The 13324-nt window shown below is 47.6% G+C and overlaps 1 protein-coding gene across 6 annotated transcripts in view; it reads left to right on the plus strand.

Annotated features, from left to right (window-relative positions):
- DNAJC5 (DnaJ heat shock protein family (Hsp40) member C5) overlaps positions 1–13324 on the plus strand; it is a 39239-nt gene that overhangs the window by 316 nt on the left and 25599 nt on the right. The gene's annotated exons all lie outside the window — the stretch shown is intronic.

A 13324-nucleotide genomic window follows, 5' to 3' on the forward strand; every position in this document is an offset into this window, starting at 1 on the left:
CCGGGGCCGCGGGGCGGGGGCAGGGGGCGCGGGGCGCGCGGGGGCCGCGGGGCGGGGGCACGGGGGCCGCGGGGCGCGGGAATGGCGCGGTCGCAGCCCGAGATGGGGCGATCGTCCCTCGGGGCGGCGGCCTCCTAGAAGGAGGGCGGGCGGCCCGGCGGGCGGGGAGCTGCGGGCCGCCGGGTGCGGGCGCGCCTGGCCCCCGGTGGTCTGCGTGAGTGGGGGCGGGTCCGCCGGCTGTGCGAGGCCTCCGCGGTCGGTCCCCCGTTCTTCCAGGTCGCGGTGAGCGCGCCGCGTCCCTCCGCCCCCACTGGCCCCGTGACCGCCTGGAGGGTCTTTCCCTCCTGGAGGCGGGAGGAGGTTGGGAATTGCTGGTTTAAGGGAGCAGGTGACCTGGTCCCGGGCCATTATGTTTATAGCTGGGGGAGATGGAATTTGTTCCTTAATGCACTGTAAAATAATCTTTTAGATTAAAATCATTTGGCTTGTAGAAAAATGTTTTATGTGCCTCGCAAAGACGTTATTTTCAGCAATTATTTGTATTGTACTCTTAAGGAGAGAGTATTAGTAACTCCTCTGTTCAGGTTCTAACTTGCTTGTGTTAAGTGGCTGGATTAAGGACTCCCTTCTGTGCCTAAGAGATTCCTCAGAATTCATTCAGTTGTGTCATAACAGGAAAAGGAAGCAAAGGTTTGTTTCTGTCTGTCCTCAGACTTGATGGGGGACATTTTAAGCCACGAATCATAGCCTAAAGGGTCTGTGTTTGAATGTTAGATCCTTTGTCCTTACTTAGTCATCTGTTTAAAAACTATCTTAATGCAGAAACAGTTATATCGCCCCATCTATTATCATGGTTGCTAGAAGGCAACGCTCCAGCCAAAGCCTCTAAGACATTATATTCATTATTTGCTTCTCTCTTGTCAAATATCGTGCTGGGTTCCAGGATGGAGTAATCCGTCAAACCGGAGGTGGAATTAGAAGCCAGGGTTTACAGGCTTTGGGAAACTTTATAATTGAGGGTGTGGTTTTCCTTTCACCTGTGTCAGAGTTCTGTCACTCAGGGCAGCTCTTGGTGGCTTGTGGCCAAGCCCAGGGCTGTAGGAGCTGGCTCTGGCTGGCTGACTCTGGTGGATCTGCTTGGGTGATACAGATGGCCTTGTCCCCAGGCGGTCCTTGTGGCTGGTCATCTTGGACTAGCACTGAGCCCTGAGAGAGATGTGTGTTGCAGGACCCCCGTGCCTGGCCCCCTTGGCCCTGGTGAGAGCAGAGCACTCAGGGCTTGTGTGGTGGGTATATGGAGGAAACTCTCAGCCTTGCTCTGGGACCTCAGCTGTGGAGCTGGGCTGGGCTCTGGATGGGTACCCTTGTGGGGGAGGGATGGCTGTCAGGCCACCCTTGTCCCTCTGTGACCAGTCTCCTACCACTGACCCTCTGACTCACTGCCCATGTCACAGCAGCCTCCTTCCTGGTCTCTGAACAAACTCATGTGCTCTGTCCTCAGGTCTCCCTGGGACACTCACTCCTTCACACTCGTCCTGTGTGAGGCCAGGCCCTGCCTGACTCCCTTACCTAGAATTTCAGCTTGCCACCTCCTGTTTCCTGTCTGCCTTCCCTGCTTAGTTTTCCCACAGCACTTAATTTAATTCTTCTAAAGCCTTATTTAATGTGTTTATTATATTTTAGTATTTTACTATGAGGGAAGGTCCCCAGGGAGGCTGTTCTGTGCAGAGAACAGTTGCTGGCACATAGTATGTACCCAGTGAATGCTTGTTGAATGAATGAAAGTGATGTGCTTAGCGACAGCTATGCGATACGAGGATCTTGTCACTTGGAAGTCATCTTAGGTGAGTACTGAGCACTCAGGAGTACTGGGTTCTGAGGGAATCTATGGTGAGTACTGAGCAGTCAGGAGTATCGGGTTCTGAGGGAGGTCTATGGCAAGTACTGAGCAGTCAGGAGTACCGGGTTCTGAGGGAGGTCTGTGGCGAGTACTGAGCACTCGGGAGTACCGGGTTCTGAGGGAGGTCTGTGGCGAGTACTGAGCAGTCAGGAGTACCGGGTTCTGAGGGAGGTCTGTGGCGAGTACTGAGCAGTCAGGAGTACCGGGTTCTGAGGGAGGTCTGTGGCGAGTACTGAGCAGTCAGGAGTACTGGGTTCTGAGGGAGATCTGTGGCAAGTACTGAGCACTCGGGAGTACCGGGTTCTGAGGGAGGTCTGTGGCAAGTACTGAGCACTCGGGAGTACCGGGTTCTGAGGGAGATCTGTGGCAAGTACTGAGCACTCAGGAGTACCGGGTTCTGAGGGAGGTCTGTGGCGAGTACTGAGCACTCAGGAGTACCGGGTTCTGAGGGAGGTCTGTGGCGAGTACTGAGCACTCAGGAGTACCGGGTTCTGAGGGAGGTCTATGGCGAGTCACCTGCTCTTTGGGTGAGGACAGCCAGTTAAGAGGCAGAGTGGAGAGATGCTTGAGACCTCCGTGTAGATCTTTTTGCAAGTACTAGTCTGTAATTATTTCAAACTAAAAAGTTTTTTGTCAGATGTGCTACTGGTAATAATGCTTTTAGAAATTTTGCCTTTGGTTACTCTCTCCCCCCGCAAAAAAGCCACACGCTCATTGGTATTTGTTGATCGGGTGGAGTGAGGTGGAGCGATCTCTTGGAAGGACCACATGGGGTGAGCTGTGGCTGATGCCCTCAGCCTGAGGCTCGTTCCTGTGCTGCTGTGACAGAGCCAGCTGGACCTGCTTTGTGACTGAAGGGCTCTGGGGTTGCTTCTGGAACCCTCACCTCGTGCCTGCGTTCACTCAGCGAGGGTTTTATTGCCTTTCTAGGGAGGATTCTGTCAGTGTGGTGCAGGGACTGAACAGACGCTGCGTGTGTCTTGGCCGTTTTTGTTGAGTCCCCCTCACTTGCAGAGGATGGGTGACCCCGTGGTCAGTTGTGAGCTCCCCTGGAGACCAGTGCCTTGCTCAGTCTCAGGCCTGGAATTTGAATTCAGGCATTCTGTATGGTTCTTGTCCTGACTGCTGCCTGACACCACCATGCAGAATCCCATAACAAGCTGCTGATAGTGCTCCTCACATGGGCCCTGGGGTGTAGTAGATGCTCAGTAGGTGTTTGTTGAATGAATGACTGAAATGCAGTGAGGCTGGGGGGTCACGATAAGGTAGAATTTTATCTCCGGTGGCACTTTGCTTCTAAAGTCAGGGAGTAAAATGAGCATGACATATACACATATAATCGCCCTTGAAAAATCCCTCAACTCTTCCATAAAGTACTCTGCACAGGGTTTGGAGTAGGCAAACCGTGTCTCAGCCAGTGAAGGCAGTCCATTTTCCAGTGAGGAGACACCTCTGTGTCTTCCGGGGATGGATGACCAGTTCTCGCACAAGAAGTGGAGAGGAGGCTCTTGGCTCGCAATGGTGCTCTCCCTCTAGCGGTTAAAGTGACAGTGCTTCTAAAGTGAAGCTCCTTCTTATGTTCTGATTGGATGATTAGATCAGAGCCTTCTTGGGCTGCAGACCCACCTGCGGCACTGCTGTAGCCTTTGCCCCTCTGCGTGTCAGCAGGATGTGTGCTGGGTGTTCCTGAAAGAGGCCTTACTAAAATGAGTGTGGTGGTGCCTGCCCACTGGAGGGTTACAGGGGTTGATGAATGGAGAGATACCTCATCGACCGCTTCCTAACTGTGAGACGAAGATGCTGAAAAATGATAATGGTCATATTTTATGAAAACGCTACCCCTAATTTAAGAGGGGGAACTGCTCTTCCTTTACCATCCTGACTCCAGGCCAGCTCTCAGATAATGACATCTCCTGAAGAAGATTAGCAGCTGGTCTGCTATCAGAAGATTTAAGGATTAGATACCAAAGAACCTTTAGTTTAGATTTTGTCTTTCGTCATTGTTTGTGTTAATTTTGTTTGAGAAGGTTGTGTCAGTGAAATACTGTGTTCTGCCTCCTTCTTGGTAATGGCAGACATTTAATAGGTTTAGGCGTTTAACAAATAAAAATTGTTTTAAATTCTAATTGTTTTGCAAACATATTGGTAGTTAACACTGATATTGCAGAAATGAAGTACGGCATCTCTTTCTCTAAAGACAGAAGTATGTAGTGAGACCAGGTTTGGGATGTCACTGAAAGTGTCATCTTAAGCCGGTTCCTTTCAGGACTGATCGGTATACAGTCAAGATTCACTTCATTCCGAAATCATTCTACATTGTACGTGTATCTCCATAAATGGTTTTTAAAACTTAGTTATGTAGCAGAAACTGTTGTCTTTTATTTCTGACGTGTTAAACCTAGCTGATATTTTTAAATTGTGTGATCCATTTTGAGTGATCAGTCAATATTCTTTTTTTTTTTAAAGATTGGCACCTGAGCTAACATCTGTTGCCAATCTTCTTTTTTTCCCCTCCCCAAAGCTCCCCACTGCATAATTGTATATTTTAGTTGTAGGTCGTTCTGGCTCTGCTTTGTGGGACGCTGCCTCAGCATGGCCTGACAAGCAGTGCCAGGTCTGCGCCCAGGATCTGAACCGGCAAAACCCTGGGCCGCTGAAGTGGAGCGTGCAAACTTAACCATTTGGCCGCGGGGCCAGCCCCCAATATTCTTTGAATGTATGAATGTGAATGAACCTTATTCATCATCATGGGTTATTTGTAATTTTTTTGTCCTTTAAATTTTTTGACATTGAACTTGTATCGCCAGCAATCATGTTCGTTTACAAGATGAAATGTGTGGTTATTTGGTGTCATCATCCCCGTGTTCTGAGGGATTGTGTGCCGATTGGTTATAAAGTTGCAGTCCTGGGAGTCAGAGGGTTGGAATGCTGACTTGCCACCCCATCAGCTGTGCACCACCCTGGCTATATCTCCGATGGCCAGCCCCTTTCTTAGAGAGCCTTCCCTGCCCTCTGCGTCTTTTTTTCCCGGGTAGAGTGGAAATGTGTTATAGTGAAACCAGCAAAACCAAAATCTTCTGTCTTATTCTAAGCCTGCATTGCCTCAAGGGCTAAGGGCTGAATTCAAGTGCTAGAAACCGAAGACCACACGCTCCCCATGAGACAGTCCCAGTGAGTCGGGGTGAGCCCAGGCTGGAGGTGCACGGCCGCCTGAGCTGTAGGCCCTGAGCAGGAGGAGAGGCTGGGCTCCGAAGCTCCACCTGGCTTTCGTTTTTTTTTCCTTCTATTATTGGAAGGGATTAGCAGCATAGCAAATGTACGATTGTTAGCTAGGCAGTCCCATTGAATTTTTCTTTATCAAATAGTGTTTTTTGTTGTGAGGATGTTTCTCTAAGATAAATAATGAAAAATTCTTGGCTGAACAGTAGCAACTTTATAATTTTTGCCTTATATTACCAAGTTTATATTCCCTCTGGCAGCATCTTTTCCTTTTCAAGATTTTTTTTTGACCAGTTGCAATAAATTTTACTGTGTCGTTTAGAATAAGAATTTAGTTATAAATAACGTGTTTAGTTATAAATGGATTTTTTAAAATGGATGAAACCAGTCAACATCTGTATTTTAAATTAACTGGAAAAGAAATTGGGTTCTGGATAAGGACTTTCTGGACTATTTCATCTTGTGCTTTGAATCATGAGGCTCATCACACATCAAGGTGAAAAGTTTTTAATGCAATCTAATGGTCCAATTTCATTTTGAGATGAAACTGGAAAGTGCACAGTTTAAGGATGGCATTTATCTACGAAATATTTCTGAGCTTGTCCAAGCAAAGTTGCCCCCTGTTTGAGACTATTTTCTCATGAAATTCACTTGGAGGATGCCTCCCCGACCCCACAAGAGCAAACCCTGTGAAATAGTGCCGACTACTGTTTGTGAACAGGTCAGGGTCGCTTAATGTGCATCAGCCGTAATCCCAGGACAGCCTTGCAAGGTAGCTGTTATTCGATTTCGTAGATAAGGAAACTGAGTTATGTATTTTCTCTAGTATAAGGGTGTGGTATTAAAGAATATGCACAGGGCTGGCCCGGTGGCACAGTGGTTAAGTGCGCACGTTCCGCTTCGGAGGCCCGGGGTTCACGGGTTCAGATCCCAGGTCCGGACATGGCAGCGCTTGGCAAGCCATGCTGTGGAAGGCATCCCACGTATAAAGTAGAGGAAGATGGGCATGGATGTTAGCTCAGGGCCAGTCTTCCTCAGCAAAAAGAGGATTGGCAGCAGATGTTAGCTCACGGCTAATCTTCCTCAAAAAAAAAAGACAGAAAGAAAAAAGGATTTGAAAAAAAGAATAAGCACAAATAACGCCATCACGTGTGTCAAAATGACAACACACAGGATATACACCTTGTAAGATGCTGTTTCTGTTGGTGTGGTTTTCTCTTGCATCATCCTGCCTGGTTGGGTAAGCCTAACTGATTGTTACCAACAGCATATATTTCTCCTTGGGGTGTAGTATGGATGTAACTCTTGGATTTGTTTCATCTGCCCCTGCCTTTTCTTTTCTAAAAATGTATCCATGACGAGGGTAACTGTAACACATCATCTGAGGGTCTGTCTTGGCAACCCAGTAGGCCAGCCCGTCCAGCCGGCTCTTAACATCAGCGTCATCTTCTCCTCATGCAGGCCAGCAGATGGTGATACAAATAGCTGTAAATGGGATAGGCACACTCTCGTACCTGCTCTGGTTTGGAGAAATATGCAAACCCTCATGAGCATCTGTGATTTGTACCTTTTACTTGTGGCATATCTTCCATTGCTCAAAGTCACAGCATGTTGTGAGGCAGACCTGGGTAGACCTGTCCGTTTGTCAGATCCATGTGCTGCTCCCTGGAATGGGCCATGGTCTCTGTCCTGTCTTCACCCAGCGTGACTGTCCCGCTGATGCGCAGCTCACCTTCTTGTCTGTGGTGGTCGCAGGTGTAGAGCATGTTTGGTGAACCGTTCAGTGCAGCCTTACCTAATTAGATGCTAGCCCCCCAAAGCCTTGAAGACAGATCTTGCCCTGTATTTTTAAAACACAAATGACAATAAAGCAAATTAATGAACTATGGATTTTTTAAGTTGAAGATATAAAAGGGGGTCCGGCCTCCTGGCTGAGTTTGCATGCTCTGCATCAGTGGCCCAGGGTTGCACAGGTTTGGATCCTGGGTGCGGGCATGGCACCATTCTCAAGCCATGCTGAGGTGGCGTCCCACAGAGCACAACCAGAGGCACTCACAACTGGAATAAACAACCATGTATTGGGGGGGTACTTTGGGGAGAAGAAAAAAAGGAAAAAAAAAGAGGATTGGCAACAGATGTAAGCTCAGATGCCAATCTTTAAAAAAAAAGAAAACACCTTTTACATTTAAAATATATGCAACAATAATTAATATTAGTGCTCAAGCCGAGAGTTAAATAAAATAGAACCAACATAATTTTTATTCAGCACTATAAACTTTGTCTATACGTGTAGTATTTATTTTAAAAATACAGTAAAAGGTTAATATAGTACCTTATTCTGTTAAGTCTTAGTGTATAAGAAAATAAGTTATTTGTGCTCAGGGCAGGAAGAATTACTCCCGTTTGTAAACACAGTTGCTGAGAATCAATCAAATTGTTCCGCCCTTGGGAGTCAGGCCAGGATTTGAACCACAGCCCTGCCGATCCCTAGCAGTGACCTCGAGTAGATTACTCAGCGTTTCTGAGCCTCGGTCTTCTCATCTGTAAAGTGGAGATCATCATCATAATAGCTGATATTTATTGTGTATCTGGTACTGTTCTAAACACTTTACACGAGCTAGCTCAAGGACACACCACGTGGGACTGTTTCTACCCCCGCTGGTCAGAGAAAAGATGGAGATGTGGAGATAACAGTGACTTGCCCAGGTCACTGAGCCTCTCGGTGACAGAGGCAGGCTCCAGCCCAGGCAGGTGACTCCAGAGCTGCCCTGCTACCACCCACCGGACCAGGCGCCTGTCCAGCAGACTTCTCACAAGAGTTCAGTGGGATCCAGGTTATGTGTTCCCCCATGCCTGCCTGCACGTGGTAAGTGCTCCCTAAATTGTAGCTGCTGTTGGTACAATTACAGAAGTAATCAGAAGTTCTGTCACAGTTGTACTCACTTTCTGTTTTGAGGTGTGTGCATGTGTTTTAACACTCACTGCCTCCAACACCAGGCGTCTCTTACAGTTGGCTTGTTATTGTGTAATTGATGCGCCTTATACTTGGTTTCAAACTGGATTCGCTGGATGGTCTGATTGTGGTCATGGTGGCAGGGAGGTGGTCCCACTGCAGCTGTGTCTGCCTGCTTCATCAGAGGCAGGCCGTGTGGGAAGCATGGGCCGCCGTTTCCCCAGGGGCTTTTCACCTCAGTAGCCCTGGCCGGAGAATCACGTTGAAGGGAGTCGTGCTGCTTCCCAAAGGTGCGTTTTGGGATGTGTTCCTGTTGGACATGCAGAAGACGTCATGCATGCCCTCATTTGTTGCATTTTATGAACAGTCACCCACTGGGTGTGTCTTAAGCTTCCGTTCTGGAGTCGGCCCTGTTGCAGCATCCAGTCCATTCAGTGGGGCAAGAGCCGCAGCCAGGGTGGTGGGTCATTTGATTGTCAGCGTCACATGATGAAGTGCTCTGCACCTGTGGACTCACCCAGAATGTTTCAGTAGGTATCTTAGCCCATGCCGTACCTAGCTGAGTGACAGTGATCTTTCTTACCAGTCAGATTTCAGTCCTGAGTATTTTCGTGTGTTCTCTGAAGTTGAGGATTCGAATATTGTGCTGGTCTCCTGTAGATAATAAGAGGATTCTTCCTGGTCGGCATTCACAGGAGTGGACTTGCGCTTGGTTGCCTCTCATGTTATGCCCTCTCTGCCGTGATACAAAGTACCTCCGGGTCTCCAGGTCTGCCTGCTGGTCCTCAAGCCCAGTCTGCAGAGAGCCTGGAGGCAGCAGGTACCTGCCTGGGTTGAAAAGCGGCTGTGACTTTAATATATTGAGATTTTCGGTGTTGGGAGGTTAGCATATCAACAACCAAAAAGCCCTAATGTGCATTTCTCTTAGGAAAAATACTCTGTCTTCCACTGCTACTTTCGCGTTGAGATTTGGGACTGTGTTAGGGTTTTCTGGAAATTTGTGATCATGATAATGGTCTGTCCTAGGATCCTCTTCTCTGGCATCGTGCTTGATAAGGACTTGTTGGTTCCTGTGCTGTGATGGTGGAAGTGTCCCTTGGATCTGTCAGTCGTGTTCTGGGTTGAGGGCTTCTAGCTCGCTTGAGGCTCCCTCGGTACAGAGGGTTAGAAGCTGTGTTAGACAGCCCCGCTGCTTTCACACCCCGACCCCTCATTTTATGTCACTCAGATTCAAGTCCCTGCTCTTTGCGCCTCAGAGATGATGAGCAGCAAACCTGGTGAGAGCTGACGGTCGCCCTCCCAGGATGGGTGTTGGGCATTCATTAGAGGCCAGGCTCCCTTCCACGTCGGTTCACAGACAGCCTCCTCCAGGAGTAAGAGGCTTCTGAGAATGTTCAGTTCTTTTTGATTTTCCTCATATTTAAACATGTATCTATAGTTATTTTGCTCAACTTCTGGCCTTCTTTTCCTTTTCACTTATTGTAGCCTAAGTATCAGTTTACTAGGAAAATCTTTATTTGATTTCTGGACATAAGTCACTACTGATAAAATTAATTCAACAAACATGGACTAAATGCTCTGCCAGGACTTGGGGCAGCCACTCAGTTTGTGTTAGAACGGCTTCGGTGTGCCGGGTTGTTTCTCTTTCTTGGCCGCCATCATACCCTCCTTTTGCAGGAATGGTTTGACTGTCTGGGAAGCCCCAGGTTCCGGGCAAGAGTGTGGCCCTGGGTTGAAGCATCTCGATTCTTCCTCAGTTATCTGCTGCACTTGGTGGTGGTCGGTCTTGTTGCTTCCTCTGGTAGTTTTGTGAATCATGAGGGCAGAATGTTTGTTTTCTTCAAAACAGGAATATGTGAACACTCTCTTTGTGGCCACGCATAGTACTTATTGTTATGTGAAAAATTCCCCGTAGTTACTCTCCTTTGCAGATTCTGTTCTGGGCTTCGGGTTGAGATCCATTCCCTCTCTCATGCTTTGATGGTTGTTGGGGAGGTTGTCTTTAAAGAAGTGGTCCATTTTACTCTTTTTATTCTCTTTGTTATAAGACTCAACATGCTTTTTTCGTTTTTCTTAGAATTAAGGAGGAGGGGTGAAATCTTTTGGGGTTCCTATATTTCCAGCAACTTTAGTGATTCTTTACATTTGAATTCATTTTAAGTTAGGAGTAAAGATAACAGGAGACCCTCTGACACACTCGGCATCATCTTTTACACCTTCCACATTTATTGACTCTCGCTTATAATTTCTTCAATTATATCTATGGAGTTAATTGGTGGCCAATTCCTTCTATTCTGCAGTATATTAATTTTCTCCTTTTGGAATAGATAGTAAATTCAGAGTTACGCATTCAAGCCGTTGGTTTCTGAGCCTTCTCACTGTGCTCAGAGTCTTTCCCCAGCGTTGGTAGTTGTCCTTCCCTGGCTGGAGGCAGGCGGTCCAGACCCACCTGCTTCTTGAATGTGTTTTGGCAGTCGATTTTTACAAGGTTCATCACGGATTTTAAATGAAGATTCCTCCAGAGATTAGAAGCCAGCTCTCTTTGGGATACCAGTTTTATTTCATTTTTACTATTCTTATTTTTAGCAAAGTTTTTCTGTAGGGTTGGGTCCAGGATTTTGTGACCATAAAGTTGCTTGTCTGTAAGCTTACTACTGAAAATCCATAAAACGCTTACCTTATTTCCACTTGTGAACACAGTGTTAATTATGGAGCCAGGTGCCATGCTCTGATTACATTTTCTCTCTAGAGTAGTGCCCTTCTCCCCCGGCTTCCTCACAGCCTTTTTCTTAGCTTCTCTGTTTCCAGACTGCCTGTCCTTGTGGCCTGGAACTTTCCTCTGGGTTTCCTGTCTTCCTGCTCTGGCCAGACAGTGGCTGCCAAGGCTGCCTGTCCAGCCCCATCCCTGGGATGACCCACAGTGGCAGGGAGGCTAGAGGGCACCACGTGGCAGCTTAGAGGCCTCTGCATCTTGGGGGAGCGTCACCAGAGACAAAAGCCCTTGGCGTGACCTTCACGTGGCCTCACAGCTCCATTGCTGAATGGCACCACCCAGACTTCAGGCCATAAAGCCTGGACCCAGGGGACAAGGGAGCAAGCCTCTGCACCCCGAGGAGTGCGGCTCACGAGCCTCCGTTGTAAATGCCTGTAACACCCTCCATGTCTTCATAGTGGATGCTTATATTAAAACACAGTTGTTTAAGTAGTAGTGTCTAATAGCGTGTGTAGAAATACCAAAGAATTTGTAGCTTTTGTAAAAATTTTTGAGATTGCCTCCGATTATTTTGAAGGTTTTTGAATAAAGTATGCTGAGAATGGAACAAAACAGAGAGCCCCCAAAGAGACGTCACGTGGAAGTTTGTAACAAGCTAGAGGCACCCTGCAGGTCCCAGGGAAAGACAGGCCCTTCTGTGGGGCTCCTGGAACTTGGGGCCCTGGGCATCACTCAGACAGTTGTAGCTGGTCTGTGCCCATGCCGTGCCCAGAGCACCTCCAGATGCGGCAGATGACCTGTGAGTGACAAAACTGCCGACAAAGGTGTAGGAGAATTTACTTTTGACCTCGGGATTGAGAAGGATTTATTGAACAAAAAAGGAAAAAAAAAGTAGATTAAATTCACAAAGAGTTGATATGTTCAGTTACTTAAAAATTAAGAACTTCTGGGGCCAGCCCCGTGGCCAAGTGGTTGGGTTCGCGCGCTCCGCTTTGGCAGCCTGGGGTTTTACAGGTTCAGATCCTGGGTGCGGACATGGCATCGCTTGTCAGGCCATGCTGAGGTGGCGTCCCACATGCCACAGCCAGAAGGACCCACAGCTAAAATATACAACTGGGTACTGGGGGGATTTGGGGAGAAAAAGCAGAAAAAAAGACTGGCAACAGTTGTTAGCTCAGGTGCCAATCTAAAAAAAAAAGGAACTTGTGAGACATCTGTTTCACAACAGTGTGCATATTGTTAACGCTACTAACTGCACACTTAAAAATGGTTAAGATGGTAAATTTTGTTTTTACCACAGTAGAAGGATTTAAGAACTTACGTTCGTCAGAAAATAGCATAATAAGTAAAAAGAAGTACGAACTAGGAGAAGATACTGGTAGCCTTTATAACCCGTGGAGGCTTGGTCCTCCGCCCGCTGGGGCAGCAGGGAAGTGGTGCGAGCATGCACCCTGCACAGTGGCACTGCCCACACCCATCAGGCTCTCTCCCTCAGCAGTCCCCACGTTGAGGGTTCAGGCGGCGTGAGTGCCACTCTGCCCAGTGGATGAGCACTCCTGGGAGGCCTGGCGCCCAGGCAGCGCAGAGGTGAGAGAGCAGGGAGCACGTGTTGGTGCAGTGCGCCTACCCGCGCTCCGGGACCCTGACCTTCCACCTTTAGGTGCACATCCTACAGCAGTGCTTCCTAGCTGCTCGTGGGAAAGGACCAGGTTTTATTTTATGAAATTTCCTATCTGTCACGGACTGATGATATTTCTGTAAACTACAGTGAAAATAACTAGAAAAATAAATCACAAGTGAAACGTATAAAATGCAAGCTCAGATTATTTTCTTCTTTTATTTTTTAAATAAACATACAGTAAAATTGACCTTTTTTGATGTGCGGTTCTCTGAGTTGTATGTAATACCGTCACCCTACTCGGGATATGGAGCATTCTGTCAATACCCTCTCCCAGCCCCTGGCATCTACTCTTCTGCTCTCTGTCAATATAGTTCTGTCTTTTCAAGAATGTCATGTACAGTAGTCTCCCCTTATCCACAGTTTCAGTTACCAGCCGTCAACGGCAGTCTGAAAATATTACACGGAAAATTCCAGAAATAATTCGTAAGTCTTAAATTGCACCCTATTCTGAGTAGCATGATGAAGTCTCGCCCCAGCCCGCCGGGAACCATCCCTCTGTGCAGCGGATCCACCTGTACACGCCGCACGCCCGTTAGTCGCGGAGTAGCCGCCTCAGTTATCAGGTCGAGCGCTGTGGCATCGCAGGGCTTGTGTTCAAGTGACCCTTATTTTACGTCGTAATGCCTCCAAAGCGCAAGAGTGGTGATGCTGGCAACTGGGATACGCCAAAGAGAAGCCGTAAAGTGCTTCTTTTAAGTGAAAAGGTGAAAGTTCTCGACTTAATAAGGAAAGAAAAATTCGTATGCTGAGGTTGCTAAGATCTCAGTAACTTCTATGGCAGTATATCTTTATAATTGTTCTACTTATTATTAGTTATTGTTGTTAATCTGTTCCTGTGCCTAATTCGTAAATTAAACT

This window comes from Equus przewalskii, chromosome 21, assembly GCF_037783145.1.
Source record: "Equus przewalskii isolate Varuska chromosome 21, EquPr2, whole genome shotgun sequence".
NCBI classification, from domain to species: Eukaryota; Metazoa; Chordata; class Mammalia; order Perissodactyla; family Equidae; genus Equus; species Equus przewalskii.